The following is an 11,051-nucleotide window of genomic DNA, read 5'->3' as shown; positions in this document are numbered from 1 at the left end:
TTCAAAGTTAATACCCCTGTAGCAGTGTGCACCCAATACAGGCTGGGACCTGCACAGCTGGCCATGGAATAGGAGGCTCTCCTTATCTAGCGCCCCCTGTTGACAGTCACTCTAGCCCTATTGTGGTCTGCTTCTTCTCGTGACACAGCCCTGCAGCCAGGTTACATTTAGTCCCACTCCTTCCAGTGTAAACAAGAGTCCACTACACTAAATTCAAATATGCATAACTCTTTGCCCCGCCTGGGCCTCTACTTCCAGAGTCTTCACCTCTCTCTTGGCTCTGGCAAGATTGTCCTCCCACTCTTGTGCAGGCCAGTGCTTCCCCAGGTTCTCCCTAGAGGCCCAGCTACACACTCGGTCATCCTTCTCCCCACTGTGTCACAATGTTTCTGCACCACCGTTTCCAGTGGCCGGCAGGGGAACCTGTGCCCTCCTGCTCTTCCGGGTTCCAGGCCAGGAGCTATGTGCCTCACTGGATTCCCTTCCTACCTTAGCCTTCCTTCAGGCCCTTTCTCATAGCCCCTTCCTGGGCTGACTGCACATTTGCCTCTCTTAGGCCTTCCCTCCATGCTCTAGCAATCAGAGGGACTGCAGAGCCTTCGCATCTGGGCTTCCTTTCTTCATGTGGGCCTCGCCCACGCTCCAGGTGCAGCCAGGTCCACTCATTGCTCTCCAGTTAACTCTCTCATTGCCAGTGTGGGACACATTCCCCACCACAACCCCACTGAGGTGAATTAGGGCAGTTCATGTTCTTCAGCAATATTGGCCAATGTCAGTCAAATCCTTCCCCAGGGTAACTCCTGAAGTCAGTGTAGCCACCCCTGGGATGAGTTGGGCCATCAGACAGCATGGCATTGAATCACACCCTGCATCAAACGGCTAGAAACTTTGTTTTAGAAAACAATTATTTAATACTTCACTTTAAAGAAACTGCTTACATTTTGCAGAAATCGAGAGGACACAGACAGGCCTCAAGAAACTCACTGGCGGGCTGTATATGACTGAATGGACTGATATTAACTCTGATGCCTACTGGGCATGGTTAGAAATGATTCATCAGCATAATATTATATGTAATATATATATATTTGTACAACAGTATCGTTAATCAAAAGTTATTTCCAAACTTGGTTGCGGAAGTACATATTGATGAGCACTCTTTAACTGGTCATATGGCCTGATTTGAAAAAAATCTGTGACTATGACTATGCCTATGAATGATCCAGAAGTGAGTGAAACTTAATACTGAAGGAGTGAACCTGATGTGTTCATTGTAATTCACATATGAAGACGGCACCTTACTGTTCTTTTATTTTATATTTATATTATTATGTTTTATTGAAGGTTTGTTAAGAAGAAGTTTTATAAATAAATCAGAGTCCATCAGTTTTATTATTACACGTAGCCAAATCTCCATGGCTGAATGTTTCTTTATTGACTTTATGTGTACCAAATATATATATATATTTTAATTAACACTATTTGCATTATCAGTTTCAAAGGGACACTATCTGTTTTTTAAAATGGCAGCAGCACTTTTTTCAGTGAGAAGAGTGTATATTTTGTTAGCTTGATATAACTCAAAAACAGCTGCTTAAACTTCCAGCAAAAAAACCATCACCTTTGGCTGAAACAAAACATGGAGCATTTCAAACCTAAAGGAGATTTTTTTCAGAAAGTTAGGAACTAGTGAAAACAGGGGATTATAATTTAAATTGTTTTGCAATCTTTGGCGCTAGTCCTGCAAACACTTTCGCACATGCTGAACTGAATGGGATTACCCACACATGTAAAGTTAAGTACGTGCACAAGCGCTTACAGCAGCGGTGCTTTAACCATAGCATTTGCTACCAAGGAAATACTCTTGTGCCAAGAGCTCTATAAATGGAACATTAATTTTGAGATTCTTTAAGTCCAGCACATGCTGAGAAATGCAAGGAATAAAGATTCCTAAAAGAAACCCGCCCTCTTGTGTGAATAGGATCTTTTGTTACATGATCCCAGAACTTTGTGCAAGGAAGGGAACATACTTATTCAGCAGATATTAAAAACCACCTTAAAAATAGCTCAAAACTATTGTTCATTGGAAGAAGCTTTCAGGGTTTCTTTCCACACTCTGTAGTATGGTGTCCAGCATGAGACTAACACAAAACAGACTGATTCAAGATGAGAAATGCTAGTTGCTGATAGAAAGAAACCATTTGCAATCATTATATCAGAGGCAAACATTCTAACTGCCATGCAACATGCTGAAAGATTCTGAAACTGTAATAAATCAACTCTAGTTTTAACAAACATTTATCAGCTTGTTTTTATGTACGAGCCACACAGCCATTCAGATGACTCATATCTTGGCATTTCATGTCTATATACAAAATGAGGTTTGCAAGCAATGTGGGGAGGCAGGAAAAGTTCAGTTCTCTTTCCTTTCTTCATCATTACTTTGGGTAAAACTAGTGAATTTCTCCTGCTGTGGTAACACAAGCTTACTGTATTGGAACCCAGGCATAGTGTGGGCAGAAACTATTGCCATATACATCTAGACTAATCTCCAGCCCCCTCCTATAATCCTACACATTCACACAACTCTGCCAATGTCCCTCAGACCTGACCTGAAGCCTCCCAGCTCTCAGTGCACTTGTCATAAGACCTGCACCACCACAGGGCCAGTGTTTTAAACACAGAACTCTTGGAACCAGAATCTTATTTGCTCTAAAGTTAATTTTATTTTTTCCTCTGCTTCCCTCCTGTCTCTTCATCCTAAGTCCTTTCTCTCCCTGTACTGCGATTCCTATTGTCATGTGATAATGGTAACAAATCATAGAGTTACTTTCTTCTAACACTGAACCAATGGTAACAAATCATAGTTACTTTCTTCTAACACTGAACCAGGAGCTCTATTAAAATAAGGTAACCAGTATAATTTCTAAGTCACTTGCTCTCTCTGCCAAAAACCTACCCTATCCATCTTGCTGTGCTTCCTGCTGCTAATTTAAAGAGCAGTGTACACTTCCTCTCACTTATCCTGCTGTTTTTCTATGCAACATACGTATCTTGGGTGAATCACTCATGAGACTTTGTATCTTGCAAAGGCTTTTCTTTCAGACCGTGCACTCCTGAAAGCACCGATGCTCAATTCTGCATCACTATGATCTCACATGTGACATCAGCCAGCAGAGTTTAAAGATACTGACTCCTGCCATGTCAAACTTTTGTAACCCTGATTTGTGTCATGTGACTGGGGCCAGGCAAGAAGACCAATCACATACCAGCATTCTGCTGTGTGACACCATTATCGCAACATGCAGAGTTTTGAAGGAATTCTGATAGGTGCAGCTCACCAGAGTTCCTAATGAAGGTAATGGAAGTCAGAGTCTGGGGAATGAAAATTATTTTGTGGGTCCTTCATTCCCCCCCATTTGGCATGTGTCCATCCTTTTTTGCCTCTCCCCTACTGTCTTTCATTGTCTCCTTGCCCCCTCTACCCTTTTCCTGAGGCCTGTCCTCCTCATCCTTTACTCTGTTCTACTCTTCCCTATCAGAAGCAGCAGGGACAGCACCAACATGGGGTAAACCTGGTCTCCTGGGCCTGGGTTTACAAGATGGACTATATCTCCCATGATGTACCGTAGTCTCCACCCTGGTTGAACTGCTGCAACGCATCCTGGCAGCTGGAGTACAGCCATGGAGCCTGGCCCACAGAGGAGAATGGGGGCATGAGGCAGCTGAATTACAACTCCCATAAAGCAGCTCAAGCAGATGCAGAGATTAAAGGTGAGCCGACCCACAGGTGAATATTTTGACATTTCTGAATCAAAAGGTTTCAGAATTTTTGTTGTTCAAAATATTTCTGTATTTTGACATTTCTTCCCAATTTGTGACAAAAATAAACATCAAAAGATCAGAATTTCCCATAGAATGTAAAGTCCAATTTTTGATCAACTATGCAGGACACTGGGACATCATATCGACAATGGCAGGTAGGGTCTTTTTAACTCAACCAATTTAGAACCTTGGAATCTTACGTTTTCAGTCTGTCTTGTGAGACGCAAATGCAGGCAAACAGATGTGTGAAAAGGCAGAACACTTTTCTTGGCAGCGCTCCATAAATTGGCTTTTGCCTAACAACATCTGGCACAGTGGCAGATTCTACCAGCAAGTTATAACTGTACAGTGGCTTTAGAATCAGGCCACTTTAGTCTCTAGGGAGTAGAGGAGAATACAGTACATTAACTCAGTGTCACTCATGTTGTGTGTAAAGTACTCTAAATATAACTAACTCGAAGGCTGCCTTCTGAGCACCCCCTCATGGTTTTGGATGGTTCTGCAGCTCCCTGCCTCAGTTTCCCTTTCTCAGGGCTTCTCAAAAAAACCCCACCACAGCCTGGTTTGGCTGCTTCAGTGACTTGGTCCTCCCGCAAAGATATTTAACAAGCATCCATTCCTTCCAGGGTCTACTAATCCCAATGAGACACATTTAAACCCAACGTCCTCACACCAGGCTGAAGCTGGGTCCAGCCTTTCCATCCTGAGGGTTTGGTCTGTTTCCAGTGACACAGTCTTCAGATAGTCCCTTCCCAGGATCTTTTCAATCTCTCCCCTACGGGGTTCCTTTAGGTCCCTCCCTGCTCTTTTGCTAAGCAGCAACTCCCAATGGGGAGAAGGGGGAGGGGGGGCAAGAGAGAGAGAGAACACTTTTAGCACCGCTTATCTTTCCCCAAGAGGCTTAGCTAAGCCACATCACCTGGAAGGCACGTGACCTTACTGCTTCTCACCACCTGGAAAGATAAGCTACTTGTGTCATAGGTGAGGTTGGGCCTGTCTCCCATAAAGAGGCTAGCTACCCTGTGACAATAGCTATATAAATCTGCAGTCAGTTGGCTGCAGGCAGCTTCCTCAGTGCATGAAAGTGAAATGAGCACAAAGGTGACCTCTTCTAGGCCAAAACCAAGCCCCGCACCCCATGCTTTCCACTGTGTGGGACATTGTTGGGCACCGTGCCACTCGATTCTCTTTCTCCCTGGGCCTTCACAGCTTTGTGCCAGTTCTGCCTCCTACTACGAGCACCTCTCCTCTCTCCACTTAGAATGTGACTCCATTCCCTACTTTAAATCCCTCCTGAAATCCTCCCACAATCCCTCACTGGTCGTCTCATTTAACAACCTTTAAATATTTTTAAAAGCAATTATAAACAAACCCAAACCACAAACTAGGAACAGAAATGATTGGTACTTTTACCTCCCATGCCAAGCAACCTCACAACCTTACCCTGTGTGGCTTTGCCTTTTGCCTGTCCCTTTTGTGATCTCCCACAAAGTCTGTGTTGTGGTCAGTGTATATCATAAGCTCTTTGGGGCAGGGATTATGTCTTTATTTACTACATACAGTGTCATGCACACTGTGCTTCAGTCAAACAAGTTATTGGGCTTACTACAGGAGTAACTGGCTGCAACACAGATCAGACTAGATCGAATAGTCCCTTCTGGCCTTAATCTCTATAGCACTTCTTCTTAGCATATGCACAACGTGCCTGAGGTGGCATGTGACCAGGATTCATCACAGAATTTGGTCCACCAGTTGGATCATTAGCTTGCCCGGCTTGGGCCGGGTACTGACAGGGAGGGGGATGTGAATGCTGGTCCGTGCCCCCCTCTATGGCACTCTAACCCCTGCTTACTTGGAGAGGTGCTCTGTCCTCTTCTAGTGGCGGCTAGGCCCCCCTAGAGAATGCTGAGCCTGCTACAACCCTAGCTAACAGACAGGTGTCTTACCTCCTGCATTTAACTCCAGAGGTCCCAGGTTTGACCCCCACTGCCGACGCCTCTGTGTGGGTCGGCATTGCAAGTAGTGGCCAGAATGCAGGCAATTCAACTGGGAAGTCCCTGAAGCTCAGGGATGCGTTTCCCTGCCCAAGGGGAGTATGTAACCCTCTGCTTACTGGGAGTGGTGCTCTGTCCCACACAGCCACCATTTACCCCACCCCAGAGTGCACACACCTCTGGATTTCAAAGTCCTAAGCACTTGCCTGCGTGGGTGCACTGGAAGACCTTGAAGCTGGGGACAGCGCTGCGTCAGTCCAATGAATCAGTGCAGCCTCGGTGACAAGGGGCAAAACAATTCTAATCTGGGATCGTTCCAAGCTGCACACCTGCTCTGAAGACTGGAGTTGGTTTAACCAAGTGTCAGCAACCCTAGGTTCTGGTTCAAGAAGATGACTCTGCCTCTTCTCAGACAGCCCCTTGTGGTCTCTTTGCTCTTCCCAAGGTCTTTCCCAAAGAAGGGTGGTGGTTACTCACACACCTTCACTGCAGGCCCACCTCAGTCAGCTCTGGGCACAGCTACAGTCTCTGCCCCTGGCTCCATCAAAGCCCCAGCAGACTCTCAGCCGCTTCTGACTTCCTAGCAGCTGCTCCTGGTATGGACAGAGCCACCAAAATAATCTCAGCTCCTCTTCCAACAGGGAGTCCACCACATGCCTGGGAGAGGAAGAGTCTCTCTCTCTCTCCCCCGCCCCCTTGTCCTCCCCCAAGTCATCCTGGAAATTGTAGTCTCCAAGGTTGGATTGCAGCACTCAGGATCGTCAGAGTTCAGAGATCCCTCTAATAAAGGGGGCCTCCAGCCCTATACACAAATACTGACTAACAACAACCACGAAAACCTGCATCGGAACACTGCATCCTGTGAACATGAAACTGGATAGTCAAGTTTGAGGCTGGTCCTTTCCGTGGACTGTGTGGTCCAGTGTCTCTTAGACAAGCGACAGGCCCAGGACAAGGAATGGCTTCCCAGCACACCTGCCAGTAGCTTTCGTGGCAGCAGAAGCCTAGACAGCCCCAGATCAGAACGGAAGGGCTTGCACTTGGTTCACTTTGGCACACTTCGTCTGCATGAGCAACACAAATAAGCAGTGGGACCACAGCAAAGACTAACAGCTTTCCTAGCACCCTGCTATGATTTTTGACGCCTGTAATGCAAACAGTCCATTCTGTTCAGAGAAGCAGGCCTGAATCCCCTTTTTGCTTTCTAAACAGTAACAAGCAAGTGCACCCAACCAGTGCTCACGTCTCCGGCCACGCCCACACGTGTGAGAGCAGGTGTGTTTGTAATGGGGAGGGCACAATGGGTATCAGTCAACCTTCTCTGAACAAGCAGCTGAAAACCAACCCGAAGCCCTCCCCTGTCCAAGGATCCCAGCACGCCTTGCAGATAAGCTTTAAGAAATCAAAGACTTCCTGCCGCTTTTGCCAGGGCGGTGGATGCTGAATCTGCTGAAATCAGGGGGGAGGTTGTGAAATTCTACGTGTACTTTAGCAGGTGCGTGTGCAGAGCTGCCTTCCAAGGCAGGAGAGAGGGGAGGAGCTGGAGAAGGGCAAGCATGCCAGGACTGTCAGCAGTCTGTGCCTTCAGGCCTCTGCTGCAAAAGGGCTCGACCGAACCACTTGTGCATGGAATGTTCCAAATTTCTCATAGTTAGAGAATCCGAACAGCAGCTTGCTGATAAATCCTGGATTCTATCTGCGGTAGAGCTAACTTCATGTCCACAGAGCCTTGTAAGCACATGTATTTATACAGCGTATCACTGATCACATCCCTTTAAGCACATGAATAGTGCTATTGAATAGTGAGATTACTCAGTGTGGATAACTGTTTGCAGGATGGGGGCCTAAATGTGCAAATAAAACAGACAGGGTTGACTATGCAACAGCGCTTGCAGCATGTCCTTATAGCTACAAAAGAAAATAAGTAAAGCTGGGCAAATAATTCATCATGATTATTTCATCTAATGTTCTCATTTTGGGTTATCCCGATTGGAATGGTCTCAAATACACTTATCTAAATTACTAGCTGACTAAAGTCTGCAGATAATTCTTGCTCACTAATTTGTTGCTGAGCTGCTGGAGGATTTAATATTTTGATTGGATACCTAGGTTACATGCATGGCTCTGTCTTGCTCAGAAGAGTCAGGCTCACAATGTGCATACGTGTGATTAAGATCCAAAAAGTCACTTTGTGAGCACATTTGGCAATATTTGCCAAAAAGTCACTGCTGCAGAAAACAGTCCTGCTACAAAACTGGTGGCCGATTCAGTCGCTGGAGTATTCCTGGAAAGTGAACAGTCAAAGAAATGGGTTTAGAAACCTCTGATATTTGGGGTAATGTTTTAATTCATAGGCCCAGTAATAAACACCTAAATCCAAAGGAAACCTAGGGTAAAACAGCCATAACTGAGCGTGTGTGGGGTGGGGTGTCTGACAGATCATCTGATTCTAGTTAATAGGCAGCTGCAGTTTTCATGGCAACATCTAACTTCAGGAGGCTCTGAAGAGGGGAGCCAGAGTTCTTGATGCTTTTGAACACTCTTCCCTACCCTATGGCATTCTCTACAGTTTACTAGGAAAACTAAGATCCAAGATTACCCCTGGTGCAGCCCGACTGAAAGCGCTCATGTAGACAGAGTTCATTTCGGGGTGAAATCCCATCTTCACAGAAGTCAATGACATGGGCAAAAGCCCCAAGGACCAGGATTTCAACTCAGGAATTTAACCCTGTCATCTGGGCTTGATGGGTTAGAGGAAAAAATGTTAAGGACGCTTCTGCTACTGCCAGCGGAGCAGCCCCCACGGGATTATGAGTTGTGGCCTGGAACTGCTGGAACCACCGTGTTTCATTCCTGCGGTTTCCTTCTGTCCTTGATGTCAAGGCAGTGGCGGCTGTGCATGGAGGTGGGTTCTGCTGGGTGTTTCAAGGAGTCATTTCCAAGCTTCCTCGGACAGTCTCCCAGCAGCAATCCCTCTTTCTGCTCCGGCCCTGGGGAGGCCAGCTGGTAAGACCACACAGCAATGGGATTGCCCCCACCCCATTGTGTATAACTTGTACTTTTATACCTCCCCCCAAACAAAAAACCTGCATGATGAACCCATCCCCCCAGGACCACCCAGCTGCCTGCTGCATTCAGAGTCCTTCAGCTAGTTTAGGTGAATGAAAAAGAAGTCACAGGCTTCAGACACCCCTTAAGCCCCGACCAGAGTGCTCCGCCTGCGGTGTGGCTTGGAAATGGGGCAGGTACTACTCACCCTCTACCCTGGGGTCCTGCAAAGGCCCCTCCACTGGAGCTTGGGGCAGGGGAGGGGCTGAGGCTCTGTAGGGGTTTGCAGGAGAGGGAGGAGTAGGGGCTGCTCTCTGGAGCAGTCTCCCCTCCCTAGGTAAAGAATAGCCCGGTGGATGGCTGCCTTGGACTCAATACAGCATTAGCTGTGACAAAGCAAGTTCTCCAGCCCTACCACTAAGCAGATCTCCCACCCTGCCTACCACCATCGTTAGTGCTACCCATTAGTTTCTCATGTAGGTAGGCAGCTTCTCAGGTGTGCCCCTGCCATTCCATGTTTGAGATTGGCCCTTCCGGCCCAATATCTATAATACTTGTGATGAAGTAATGTGCTTTGCCTGACATCCCCAAGAGTGCAGGGGGCTGGTGAGACAAGACTTGTGCTGGCTTTCTGGGTAAGGAGGAATGCCATCCGTGGCCCCAGAAAACAGGCTACCCGCTGCTCAGGAAATGCAACGAGCACAAGAAATAAATCCACATAAACAGGGAAGTGCACCACAGGAGGGAATGTGGTCGAGTTGATGGTACATATGATTAATTACAATATTTAATAATCAGCTACATTGCATTTCCATCATGGCAAACAAACACCCCCAGAGTACAGCTCCAAGAGTGGGCCCAGTATTACCAGCCTGCATTTCCTGGAGAGATGGGGGCGTGGAGCCAGCAAGGCCGAGATTTCCAAACTTGGGTGCCTATGGTCAGATGCCTGCATCTGTATGTAGCATTTCCAGTCCTCAGTTGCAGAGAAAAGTCCAAAAAGTGACCTGAATGTAACCTAAACCTCAGAAACTAGAAGTCACAACACAACGTGCTTAAATCTCAGGATTTTTGAAGCCAGTCTCCTGATTTTGGAATGCCTGGGGCTGGTAATACTGAAGATGGCTCAGAGGATGTGGTATATTTCCACATCCCTTTCCCTCACCCACTCTGGTATATCAGCAGCTTTCTCCGCCATCCACTGCCTCTCCTCTGCAAACTCCACTCTGCTCAGGGCTTCCCTCTCCCCCACTCATCAGTGCCACCCCTTAAGTGAGCGACATGATACCATCTCTCCCTTAGCGTCACGGGGCAAGCACACCCTGTCCCCTTCTTGGGGTGGAGTAAGGGTCTCTCAGCCCCTCCAGGCACAGGGGTTACAGACAGTGTGAGGGCCCAACCAGTCTGGTAGCCCTCTATCTCTCAGGGTGTGTGCCCCACTGCTCAGGACCAAGATGGCCATCGTTGGCCTCTGGGCTGCAAAGCCTAAGGGAAAAATCAATATGGCCACCCTGGTTTTAGGGCTGCAAGGTCTAATGACTAGCTGAGGGAGAGGGTGGGCTACCACCTGGGGTGTGTGGTGGCCAGATAGGGAGACCTAGGCTCTCCCTGCTCCACTGGGGCCTAGGCCAGAGTCCTGACAGTGGCAGAGTATTCCACACCAGGGATCGAGTCACAACACCTGGCTCCGTAGCTATCACCCCTGGGCTGCTTCATACCACCTCCTCAACAGCCATCAGTGCATCCTCAGGGTCTCAGGTTTCCTGGACTGAGGGGGCTTCCTATAGTTCACTCCAGCCAGTCTAGGGCATCCCTCACAGTCTGGAGGTCCAGAAGAGTCAGCAGCTCCCTGTCTGGCACAGGCAGTCTGTATCCTCCCTCTTCAGCAGCTAGCCCCAACTGAGCTGAAGTGCTTCCTTTTATACCTGGTCTCCAACCCGAGCATGCCCAGCATAGCCAAGGAGGTGTGGCCTCCTCGGCCCACAGGGTGGAGTTAACCCTTAGTGAACTAGTGTGGGGCAATCGGACCCCATCACACTTGGGGTTAAACCCCCCACTGCACCAGCACATACTCCAGCCCAGGATGCAAATGAGTGGCCAGCCAGAGCTAGGTACCACACCCAGGTTTTCCTGCTTGGCAGCAAAGTGTGCTACTACTAGGTCTAGTGCAGTTTGTGTGGGGTG

The 11,051-nt window shown here is 47.6% G+C and overlaps 1 long non-coding RNA gene across 1 annotated transcript; it reads right to left on the bottom strand.

Moving 5' to 3' along the window:
- Window positions 1-7,349: 7,349 nt before the first annotated feature.
- Window positions 7,350-10,743, bottom strand: LOC137155314 (uncharacterized). The gene is made up of 2 exons (XR_010920417.1): window positions 10,549-10,743; window positions 7,350-8,103 (listed from the first exon to the last, which is right to left on the bottom strand). It is a non-coding gene; the product is annotated as an uncharacterized lncRNA (long non-coding RNA).
- Between the last annotated feature and the right edge of the window lie 308 nt (window positions 10,744-11,051).

This window comes from Emydura macquarii, unplaced genomic scaffold, assembly GCF_026122565.2.
Source record: "Emydura macquarii macquarii isolate MOO-44397 ecotype Brisbane River unplaced genomic scaffold, CSIRO-AGI_Emac_v2 contig_1348, whole genome shotgun sequence".
Taxonomy (NCBI): domain Eukaryota; kingdom Metazoa; phylum Chordata; order Testudines; family Chelidae; genus Emydura; species Emydura macquarii.
The sequence above is the reverse complement of the archived record's forward strand: the minus strand, read 5'-3'. Positions and strand labels throughout refer to the sequence as shown.